Source organism: Protopterus annectens, chromosome 11.part0 (assembly GCF_019279795.1).
Source record: "Protopterus annectens isolate FY-2018-M chromosome 11.part0, PAN1.0, whole genome shotgun sequence".
Lineage (NCBI taxonomy): Eukaryota > Metazoa > Chordata > Ceratodontiformes > Protopteridae > Protopterus > Protopterus annectens.
The window spans coordinates 35,656,680-35,669,179 of record NC_056745.1 but is presented as its reverse complement, the minus strand read 5'-3'; the positions used below and the strand labels follow the sequence as shown (position 1 = coordinate 35,669,179).

At 42.9% G+C, this 12,500-nt stretch overlaps 1 protein-coding gene across 1 annotated transcript in view; it reads left to right on the top strand.

Moving 5' to 3' along the window:
- The window catches only part of LOC122815992 (bile acid-CoA:amino acid N-acyltransferase-like), a 351,946-nt gene that overhangs the window by 339,066 nt on the left and 380 nt on the right, over positions 1 to 12,500 (top strand). The gene's annotated exons all lie outside the window — the stretch shown is intronic.

Here is a 12,500-nt window from a genome sequence, read left to right as displayed (position 1 = left end):
AGACCGTAGCTAAAAAGTCTGCAATCCTCAGTTCGCTCCACTTTTCCACCCTTATTATCGCTGAACTGCAACTCCATGTATCTGTTTTCATCAAAGTTAATATTCTCAAAAAAATTATAGTCAAACTGATATTCTGCTGTATGTGTTTATATTAAAAATATTTTACAGCAAGGTTCTCACACTGTTATCTCCAGATTCACGGAACAAGCTAAAAGTAAATAAGGATAAAAGATCAAAATTAGGGATGCTGTTTGAATATTGGTGTTATTAATTTATATTGTAGACAGACTAAGATTATTGCAATTTATATGATTTTTTGTTTGCAAAAATGCTTTAACTGCAATGTTGTTTAACATTATTTAAATACTTAAACCCTCGCTGTTTTTTATCACGTCACAGATTTTCACAGAGTTCACTTGAAATTCATATCTTAAAGTACTATTTTTGTATGAATACAATTAATCATGAGGCAAATTACATCAACAACATCATTGTTCCTTAATTAATACAAGTTCAGGATCACATGACCTTGAAACAAATGAAGAAGAAGGAAACAAATGAGTATTTCTGTTCGCTGAGGTAGTGTGATCTTACAGTGACAATAGGAATGCATGTTGTCCCCTCATGAACGCAATGTGCTGAGGTAGTGTGATCTTACAGTGACATTAGGAATACATGTTGTCCCCTCATGAACGCAATGCGCTGAGGTAGTGTGATCTTACAGTGACAATAGGAATGCATGTTGTCCCCTCATGAACACAACGTGCTGAGGTAGTGTGATCTTATAATGACAATAGGAATACATGTTGTTCCCTCATGAATGCAATGCGCTGAGGTAGTGTGATCTTACAGTGACAATAGGAATGCATGTTGTCCCCTCATGAACACAATGTGCTGAGGTAGTGTGATCTTACAATGACAATAGGAATGCATGTTGTCCCCTCATGAATGCAACGGGCTGAGGTAGTGTGATCTTACAGTGCAATAGGAATGCATGTTGTCCCCTCATGAACACAACGTGCTGAAGTAGTGTGATCTTACAGGGACAATAGGAATGCATGTTGTCCCCACATGAACGCAACGTGCTGAGGTAGTGTGATCTTACAGTGACAATAGGAATGCATGTTGTCCCTTCATGAAAGCAACGTGCTGAGGTAGTGTGATCTTACAGTGACAATAGGAATGCATGTTGTCCCCTCATGAACGCAACGTGCTGAGGTAGTGTGATATTACAGTGACAATAGGAATGCATGTTGTCCCCTCATGAATGCAACGTGCTGAGGTAGTGTGATCTTAAAGTGACAATAGAGATGCATGTTGTCCCCTCACAAATGCAACGTGCTGAGGTAGTGTGATCTTACAGTGACAATAGAAATGCATGTTCACCCCTCATGAATGCAATGTGCTGAGGTAGTGTGAGCTTACAATGAAAATAGAAATGCATGTTGTCCCCTCATGAACGCAACGTGCTGAGGTAGTGTGATCTTACAGTGACAATAGGAATGCATGTTCTCCTCTCATGAACGCAACGTGCTGAGGTAGTGTGATCTTACAGTGATAAAAGGAATGCATGTTGTCCCCTCATGAACGCAACATGCTGAGGTAGTGTGATATTACAGTGACAATAGGAATGCATGATGTCCCCTCATGAATGCAACGTGCTAAGGTAGTGTGATCTTAAAGTGACAATAGAGATGCATGTTGTCCCCTCACGAATGCAACGTGCTGAGGTAGTGTGATCTTACAGTGACAATAGAAATGCATGTTCACCCCTCATGAATGCAACGTGCTGAGGTAGTGTGAGCTTACAATGAAAATAGAAATGCATGTTGTCCCCTCATGAACGCAACGTGCTGAGGTAGTGTGATCTTACAGTGACAATAGGAATGCATGTTGTCCCCTCATGAACGCAACGTGCTGAGGTAGTGTGATCTTACACTGACAATAGGAATGCATGTTGTCCCCTCATGAACGCAATGTGCAGACATAGTGTGATCTTACAGTGACAATAGGAATGCATGTTGTGCCCTCATGAACGCAACCTGCTGAGGTAGTGTGATCTTACAGTGACAATAGGAACGCATGTTGTCCTCTCATGAACGCAACATGCTGAGGTAGTGTGATCTTACAGTGACAATAGGAACGCATGTTGTCCCCTCATGAATGGAACGTGCTGAGGTAGTGTGACCTTACAGCGACAATAGAAATGCATGTTGTCCCCTCATGAACGCAACATGCTGAGGTAGTGTGATCTTACAGTGACAATGGAAATGCATGTTGTCCCCTCATGAATGCAACGTGCTGAGGTAGTGTGATCTTACAGTGACAATAGAAATGCAGGTTGTCCCCTCATGAACGCAACGTGCTGAGATAGAGTGATCTTACAGTGACAATAGAAATACATGTTGTCCCCTCATGAACGCAAGGTGCTGAGGTAGTGTGATCTTACAGTGACAATAGGAAAGCATGTTGTCCCCTCATGTATGCAATGTGCTGAGGTAGTGTGGTATTACAGTGACAATAGGAATGCATGTTGTCCCCTCATGAATGCAACGTGCTGAGGTAGTGTGATCTTACAGTGACAATAGGAATGCATGTTGTTCCCCTCATGAACGCAACATGCTGAGGTAGGGTGATCTTACAGTGATAATAGGAATGCATGTTGTTTCCTCATGAACACAACATGCTGAGGTAGTGTGATCTTACAGTGACAATAGGAATGCATGTTGTCCCCTCATGAACGCAATGTGCTGAGGTAGTGCGATCTTACAGTGACAATAGGAATGCATGTTGTCCCTTCATGAACGCAACATGATGAGGTCATGTGATCTTACAGTGACAATAGGAATGCATGTTGTTCCCTCATGAATGCAACGTGCTGAGGTAGTGTGATCTTACAGTGACAATAGGAATGCATGTTGTCCACTCATGAACACAACGTGCTGAGGTAGTGTGATCTTACAGTGACAGTAGGAACGCATGTTGTCCCCTCATGAATGCAACGTACTGAGGTAGTGTGATCTTACTGAGAAAATAGAAATGCATGCTGTCCCCTCATGAACGCAACGTGCTGAGGTAGTGTGATCTTACAGTGACAATAGGAATGCATGTTGTCCCCTCATGAATGCAACGTGCTGAGGTAATGTGATCTTAAAGTGACAATAGGAATGCATGTTTTCGAGTCATGAACGCAACGTGCTGAGGTAGTGTGATCTTACAGTGACAGTAGGAATGCATGTTGTCCCCTCATGAACGCAACATGCTGAGGTAGGGTGATCTTACAGTGACAATAGGAATGCATTTTGTCCGCTCATGAATGCAACGTGCTGAGGTAGTGGATCTTACAATGACAATAAGAATGTATGTTGTCCCCTCATGAACACAATGTGCTGAGGTAGTGTGATCTTACAGTGACAATAGGAATGCATTCTGTCCCCTCATGAACGCAATGTGCTGAGGTAGTGTGATCTTACAGTGAAAATAGGAATGCATGCTGTCCCCTCATGAACGCAACGTGCCTCAGGTAGTGTGATCTTACAGTGACAATAAAATTGCATGTTGTCCCCTCATGAATGCAACGTGCTGATGTAGTGTGATCTTACAGTGATACTAAAAATGCATGTTGTCCCCTCATGAATGCAACGTGCTGAGGTAGTGTGATCTTACAGTGACAATAGGAATGCATGCTGTCCCCTCATGAATGCAACGTGCTAAGGTAGTATGATCTTACAGTGATAATAGGAATGCATGTTGTTCCCTCATGAATACAACGTGCTGAGGTAGTGTGATCTTACAGTGACAATAGGAACGCATGTTGTCCCCTCATGAATACAATGTGCTGAGGTGGTGTGATCTTACAGTGACAATAGGAATGCATGTTGTCCCCTCATGAACACAACATGCTGAGGTAGTGTGATCTTACAGTGAAAATAGAAAAATAGAAATGCATGTTGTCCCCTCAAGAACGCAATGTGCTGAGGTAGTGTGATGTTACAGTGACAATAGGAATGCATGTTATCCCTCATGAATGCAATGTGATAAGGTAGTGTGATCTTAAAGTGACAATAGGAATGCATGTTGTCCCCTCATGAACGCAAAGTGCTGAGGTAGTGTGATCTTACAGTGACAGTAGGAATGCATGTTGTCCCCTCATGAATGCAATGTGCTGAGGTAGTGTGATCTTACAGTGACAATAGGAATGCATGTTGTTCCCTCATGAATGCAACGTGCTGAGGTAGTGTGATCTTACAGTGGCAATAGGAATGCATGTTGTCCCCTCATGAATGCAACATGCTGAGGTAGTTTGATCTTACAGTGGCAATAGGAATGAATGTTGTCCCCTCATGAACACAACGTGCTGAGGTAGTTTGATCTTACAGTGGCAATAGGAATGCATGTTGTCCCCTCATGAACACAACGTGCTGAGGTAGTTTGATCTTACAGTGGCAAGAGGAATGCATGTTGTCCCCTCATGAATGCAATGTGCTGAGGTTGTGTGATCATACAATGGCAAAAGGAATGCATGTTGTCCCCTCATGAACGCAACGTACTGAGGTAGTGTGATCTTACAGTGACAATAGGAATGCATGTTGTCCCCTCATGAACGCAACGTGATGAGGTCGTGTGATCTTACAGTGACAATAGGAATGCATGTTTTCCCCTCATGAATGCAATGTGCTGAGGTAGTGTGATCTTACAGTGAAAATAGGAATGTATGCTGTCCCCTCATGAATGCAACGGGCTGAGGTAGTGTGATCGTACAGTGACAATAGGAATGCATGTGGTCTCCTCATAAACGCAACGTGCTGAGGTAGTGTGATCTTACAGTGGCAATAGGAATGCATGTTGTCCCCTCATGAATGCAAATTGATGAAGTAGTGTGATCTTACAGTGACACTAGAAATGCATGCTGTCCCCTCATGAACACAACGTGCTGAGGTAGTGTGATCTTACAATGACAATAGGAATGCATGTTGTCCCCTCATGAATGCAACGGGCTGAGATAGTGTGATCTTACAGTGCAATAGGAATGCATGTTGTCCCCTCATGAACGCAACGTGCTGAAGTAGTGTGATCTTACAGGGACAATAGGAATGCATGTTGTCCCCACATGAACGCAACGTGCTGAGGTAGTGTGATCTTACAGTGACAATAGGAATGCATGTTGTCCCTTCATGAAAGCAACGTGCTGAGGTAGTGTGATCTTACAGTGACAATAGGAATGCATGTTGTCCCCTCATGAACGCAACGTGCTGAGGTAGTGTGATATTACAGTGACAATAGGAATGCATGTTGTCCCCTCATGAATGCAACGTGCTGAGGTAGTGTGATCTTAAAGTGACAATAGAGATGCATGTTGTTCCCTCAGGAATGCAATGTGCTGAGGTAGTGTGATCTTACAGTGACAATAGAAATGCATGTTCACCCCTCATGAATGCAACGTGCTGAGGTAGTGTGATCTTACAATGAAAATAGAAATGCATGTTGTCCCCTCATGAATGCAACGTGCTGAGGTAGTGTGATCTTACAGTGACAATAGGAATGCATGTTGTCCCCTCATGAACGCAACGTGCTGAGGTAGTGTGATCTTACACTGACAATAGGAATGCATGTTGTCCCCTCATGAACGAAATGTGCAGACATAGTGTGATCTTACAGTGACAATAGGAACGCATGTTGTCGCCTCATGAATGGAACGTGCTGAGGTAGTGTGACCTTACAGCGACAGTACGAACGTATGTTGTCCCCTCACGAATGCAACGTGGTGAGGTAGTGTGATCTTACAGTGACAATAGGAACGCATGTTGTCCCCTCATGAATGGAACGTGCTGAGGTAGTGTGACCTTACAGTGACCATAGAAATGCATGTTGTCCCCTCATGAACGCAACATGCTGAGGTAGTGTGATCTTACAGTGACAATGGAAATGCATGTTGTCCCCTCATGAATGCAACGTGCTGAGGTAGTGTGATCTTACAGTGACAATAGAAATACATGTTGTCCCCTCATGAACGCAAGGTGCTGAGGTAGTGTGATCTTACAGTGACAATAGGAAAGCATGTTGTCCCCTCATGTATGCAATGTGCTGAGGTAGTGTGGTATTACAGTGACAATAGGAATGCATGTTGTCCCCTCATGAATGCAACATGCTGAGGTAGTGTGATCTTACAGTGACAATAGGAATGCATGTTGTTCCCCTCATGAACGCAACATGCTGAGGTAGGGTGATCTTACAGTGATAATAGGAATGCATGTTGTTTCCTCATGAACACAACATGCTGAGGTAGTGTGATCTTACAGTGACAATAGGAATGCATGTTGTCCCCTCATGAACGCAATGTGCTGAGGTAGTGCGATCTTACAGTGACAATAGGAATGCATGTTGTCCCTTCATGAACGCAACATGATGAGGTCGTGTGATCTTACAGTGACAATAGGAATGCATGTTGTCCCCTCATGAATGCAACGTGCTGAGGTAGTGTGATTTTACAGTGACAATATGAATGCATGTTGTCCTTTCATGAACGCAACTTGCTGAGGTAGTTTGATCTTACAGTAATAATAGAAACGCATGTTGTCCCCTCATGAATGCAACGTGCTGAGGTAATGTGATCTTACAGTGACAATAGGAATGCATGTTGTCCCCTCATGAACACAACTTGCTGAGCTAGTGTGATCTTACAGTGACAGTAGGAATGCATGTTGTCCCCTCATGAATGCAACGTGCTGAGGTAGTGTGATCTTACTGAGAAAATAGAAATGCATGCTGTCCCCTCATGAACGCAACGTGCTGAGGTAGTGTGATCTTACAGTGACAATAGGAATGCATGTTGTCCCCTCATGAATGCAACGTGCTGAGGTAATGTGATCTTAAAGTGACAATAGGAATGCATGTTTTTGAGTCATGAACGCAACGTGCTGAGGTAGTGTGATCTTACAGTGACAATAGGAATGCATGTTGTCCCCTCATGAATGCAACGTGCTGAGGTAGGGTGATCTTACAGTGACAATAGGAATGCATTTTGTCCGCTCATGAATGCAACGTGCTGAGGTAGTGTGATCTTACAATGACAATAAGAATGTATGTTGTCCCCTCATGAACGCAATGTGCTGAGGTAGTGTGATCTTACAGTGCAATAGGAATGCATTCTGTCCCCTCATGAACGCAATGTGCTGAGGTAGTGTGATCTTACAGTGAAAATAGGAATGCATGCTGTCCCCTCATGAACGCAACGTGCTGAGGTAGTGTGATCTTACAGTGACAATAAAATTGCATGTTGTCCCCTCATGAATGCCACGTGCTGATGTAGTGTGATCTTACAGTGATACTAGGAATGCATGTTGTCCCCTCATGAATGCAACGTGCTGAGGTAGTGTGATCTTACAGTGACAATAGGAATGCATGCTGTCCCCTCATGAATGCAATGTGCTAAGGTAGTATGAGCTTACAGTGGTAATAGGAATGCATTTTGTTCCCTCATGAATGCAACATGCTGAGGTAGTGTGATCTTACAGTGACAATAGGAACGCATGTTGTCCCCTCATGAATACAACATGCTGAGGTGGTGTGATCTTACAGTGACAATAGGAACACATGTTGTCCCCTCATGAACACAACATGCTGAGGTAGTGTGATCTTACAGTGAAAATAGAAATGCATGCTGTCCCCTCATGAACGCAATGTGCTGAGGTAGTGTGATGTTACAGTGACAATAGGAATGCATGTTATCCCTCATGAATGCAATGTGATAAGGTAGTGTGATCTTAAAGTGACAATAGGAATGCATGTTGTCCCCTCATTAACGCAAAGTGCTGAGGTAGTGTGATCGTACAGTGATAATAGGAATGCATGTTGTCTCCTCATGAAGGCAACGTGCTGAGGTTGTGTGATCTTACAGTGACAATAGGAATGCATGTTGTCCCTTCATGAACGCAATGTGATGAGGTCGTGTGAACTTACAGTGACAATAGGAATGCATGTTTCCTTTCATGAATGCAATTTGCTGAGGTCGTTTGATCTTACAGTGACAATATAAATGCATGTTGTTCCCTCATGAATGCAACGTGCTGAGGTAGTGTGATCTTACAGTGGCAATAGGAATGCATGTTGTCCCCTCATGAACGCAAGATGCTGAGGTAGTTTGATCTTACAGTGGCAATAGGAATGAATGTTGTCCCCTCATGAACACAACGTGCTGAGGTAGTTTGATCTTACAGTGGCAATAGGAATGCATGTTGTTCCATCATGAATGCAAAGTGCTGAGGTAGTGTGATCTTACAGTGGCAATAGGAATGCATGTTGTCCCCTCATGAATGCAATGTGCTGAGGTTGTGTGATCATACAATGGCAAAAGGAATGCATGTTGTCCCCTCATGAATGCAACGTACTGAGGTAGTGTGATCTTACAGTGACAATAGGAATGCATGTTGTCCCCTCATGAACGCAACATGATGAGGTCGTGTGATCTTACAGAGACAATAGGAGTGCATGTTTTCCCCTCATGAATGCAATGTGCTGAGGTAGTGTGATCTTACAGTGAAAATAGGAATGCATGCTGTCCCCTCATGAATGCAACGGGCTGAGGTAGTGTGATCGTACAGTGACAATAGGAATGCATGTGGTCTCCTCATAAACGCAACGTGCTGAGGTAGTGTGATCTTACAGTGGCAATAGGAATGCATGTTGTCCCCTCATGAATGCAAATTGATGAAGTAGTGTGATCTTACAGTGACACTAGAAATACATGCTGTCCCCTCATGAACGCAACGTGGTGAGGTAGTGTGATCTTACAGTGACAATAGAAATGCATGCTGTCCCATCATGAACACAACGTGCTGAGGTAGTGTGATCTTACAGTGACAATAGGAATGCATGCTGTCCCCTCATAAACACAACGTGCTGAGGTAGTGTGATCTTTCAGTGACAATAGGAATGCATGTTGTCCCCTCATGAATGCAACGTGCTGAGGTAGTGTGATCTTACAGTGACAATAGGAATGCATGTTGTGCCCTCATGAACGCAATGTGCTGAGGTAGTGTGATCTTACAGTGACAATAGAAATGCATGCTGTCCCCTCATGAATGCAACTTGCTGAGGTAGTTTGATCTTAAAGCGACAATAGGAATGCATGTTGTCCCCTAATGAAAGCAATGTGTGGAGGTAGTGTGATCTTACAGTGACAATAGGAATGCATATTGTCTCCTCATGAACGCAATGTGCTGAGGTAGTGTGATCTTATAGTGACAATAGGAATCTATGTTGTCCCCTCATGAATGCAACGTGCTGAGGTGGTGTGATCTTACAGTGACAATAGGAATGCATGTTGTCCCCTCATGAACGCAATGTGCTGAGGTAGTTTGATCTTACAGTGACAATAGGAATGCATTCTGTCCCGTCAGGAATGCAACGTGCTGAGGTGGTGTGATCTTACAGTGACAATAGGAATGCATGTTGTCCCCTCATGAACGCAATGTGCTGAGGTAGTTTGATCTTACAGTGACAATAGGAATGCATTCTGTCCCGTCAGGAATGCAACGTGCTGAGGTAGTGTGATCTTACAGTGACAACAGGAATGCATGTTGTCACCTCATGAACGCAATATTATGGGATGATTTTTAACATATCTGCATGTTTTTGCACCATAAAGAATTGAACAAAATGATAGATAAGCTTTCTGTTAAATAAGATTTAAGAAAAAGTGGTTAAATCTACTGATAGAACCCCCTGTATTACATCTTTACTTATGATATCCTTGAAACAAGTTAAAACTGAGTCTCCAGTACTCCCTTCCTTACATAGTTACCCCTGCTGCACATTCACCTACTACATCTCAGTCCATGTGCTGTAGCTGAGGGTCCTTCTGCCGGCCTTGCGCTGCACAGTCTATAGATGTCAGGACGGGGGATGAGAGGCAGACTAATAGTTGAGGTACCATCTGTAGCAGATTGTGTAGCAGCACATAAACATTGTGGGGGGCATAAAAGATCCCTTAGACAGTATCAGCAACACTTCACTTATAGCATCTGCTGGGCAAAATGCAAGGTAAATCAGATACAGGCTGAGTACTGCAGAGAATGTCCCTTCAGCATCAGCCCAAATGACAGAATTGGAACAGTACCTCCCATCCTTGTTTCAATATGTATCAGCATGATCCCCGCTCTGGATATCAGTGTTGGGTTGGGGTAGTCACTCCCATGTTTTTAGGGTTGATACAGCAGTTTAGTAGTAGCACCTCCCATAGCTTTGGATATTCAGTTCTAAGACATATTCCATATTTTGTAATTGAATTAGTCCGATGCACATTTATCTTCATGGGCACCTCAGGGATGCAACATACATGCAGTCTGAAGGTAAGTATGGTTAACCTCTCTATGCTTTGCAAGCAACATTGCCCTGTATTCCTCAAAGACACCCTGCAACCATATGGCATTAAGTTCTACATAGCGTTGTGTATGCTCGGCTTCCACAGGTGGTACCTATGAGGTCACTGTTTCTCAGGTTCCAGAAGCTGGGCACATGACTAATGATGATGACATCATAGGAACATTCAGTGATGATGCCAGCACAGATGATGACAACACACAGTCCCAAAGGAGACTATTACTATCTGTATCAATGGGGTGCAGGGGCCGATTCCCCCAACACTTAAGGTGGAGTTAGAGACTGTACAAAATAAAATACTGATGCTGGACAAGAGGAACACACAGCATCCCTAGACAGTGATGGATATCCATCATATGAAACCCATGTGTCAGGTTCCCCTGTATTGGAAGTAACAGCTTCGCATGTGCACACCGCTTCTGATGTGGGTACACTCATCATAGCCCAGACACAAAGGGGTGCATGTAGGTGTCACATCTCCAAATGTAGCTCTGAGCTACAGGCAGCACTAAGGATTAACCAAAAAGGCAGCACTATCACCCAAGCACAGTTGTCAGCCTTGCAATCCATGCTGGGGCTTAAATGCTTTCTGTAGTATTCTAGAGGATCACACTAATTACTAATATGAGTTTGTGTAGGCATCGGGAAATGACAGCATAAGTGAGGTGTCTGCTGGGACACTTACTGCAGTGAGCTGCACTCTGCAGATGTTTGCCACTGCTGTCAAGGCTGACACCTATGCCAAGGGTCTCTGTACTCAGCACTGTTCATGTATACATTATACACATATACCACAGCTTTTGGTGGAGGGCACAACAACCTCAACACAACATATCACATGCCGTGTCACCACTTACCACAGTGGACAGTGACAATCTGTATCTCTGTTGAGGTTTTGTACCAATACCACCCAGAAGCTGCATGTTTCATATTATTACTGTACTACCGCAGGGTGTATGAGGGGACTACCCATTTCTGCTGGTTTGCTTCTCTCTCTCTCCCTCTCTCTTCCTCTCTTGATCTCACCTCCTAGTGGCAGTATATGATTTGTACAACTGTTATGGAACTGAAACATGCTAGAGTCATTGATTGTACTGTCCACTGAGTAGAAGTACAGAGGGTATTGTCCCTGGGTACCATCTCCACAAACCTGGGTCCACTGCAGGAAGGTAGAGATAAAGCTGCTGCCAGTACAGATGTACTGTGAGTGAGTTACACTACATTTAGGAAATTTATCAGCTACTAATTACTACATAACATTTATGGCCATACAGGTTTGATTCTGAAGATGTAGTGCACACGGTAAGTACCTGTGGACCATAAAATCAGTCTGTCAGGAGTGTTAAAGCTGCCTTTAGACTACAGATTCACTTACGTTTTCATACCATACTCTTTCATACTCTTTCATACTCTTTATTTATTTCTCTCTTTCATTCTTTATTTATTTCTCTCTTTCATTCTTTATTTATTTCTCTCTTTCATTCTTTCTTTCTTTGTCTCATTATCTTTCTCACAATTAACAATTCTATCCATGTGACTCATCCCAAGACTATCATTTTTCCTGCTAATATACAATCAGATATGAGCAAGAAAAACTAAGATATACAAAAGTTCTTGCTGAAATAAACAGTGTCTCAAAGTAAAACTGTGACAGTTGCAAACAAAATGGATGCGATACCAGAATCCCATGTAATATTTTATAGGAAAATGTGTGGTGATGCTTTGAAACTGTGCAATGGAATTAAATGTCACAATTACATATTCTAGGATCTCTATAAAATACAGCCAAGGAATGCTGCCCAAATGATAAATAAAAGACATAAGCAAAACTAATATGTTGCTGTAGGAGTTATGAAAATGGCTGAAAACAAATTTAGTATCAAGACATGATAAGAGTAGGAAATGAATGAGGTAACAGGCAGGCATGGTGAGGGACCCGAAGGTAGGACTGTCACAGCAGAAGTTAATGACAGAGACAAAAATGAATGTGGCAACATGCACTGTGGTGAGAGTGGTGAGCCCAGTGCATGATGGGACCAAAGTCAGAGGATCAAGATCTCAGAAAACACTGTGACTACTTCTATCGTTATGTAAGTACAGGTTTCTAAAGACGCAGTTAA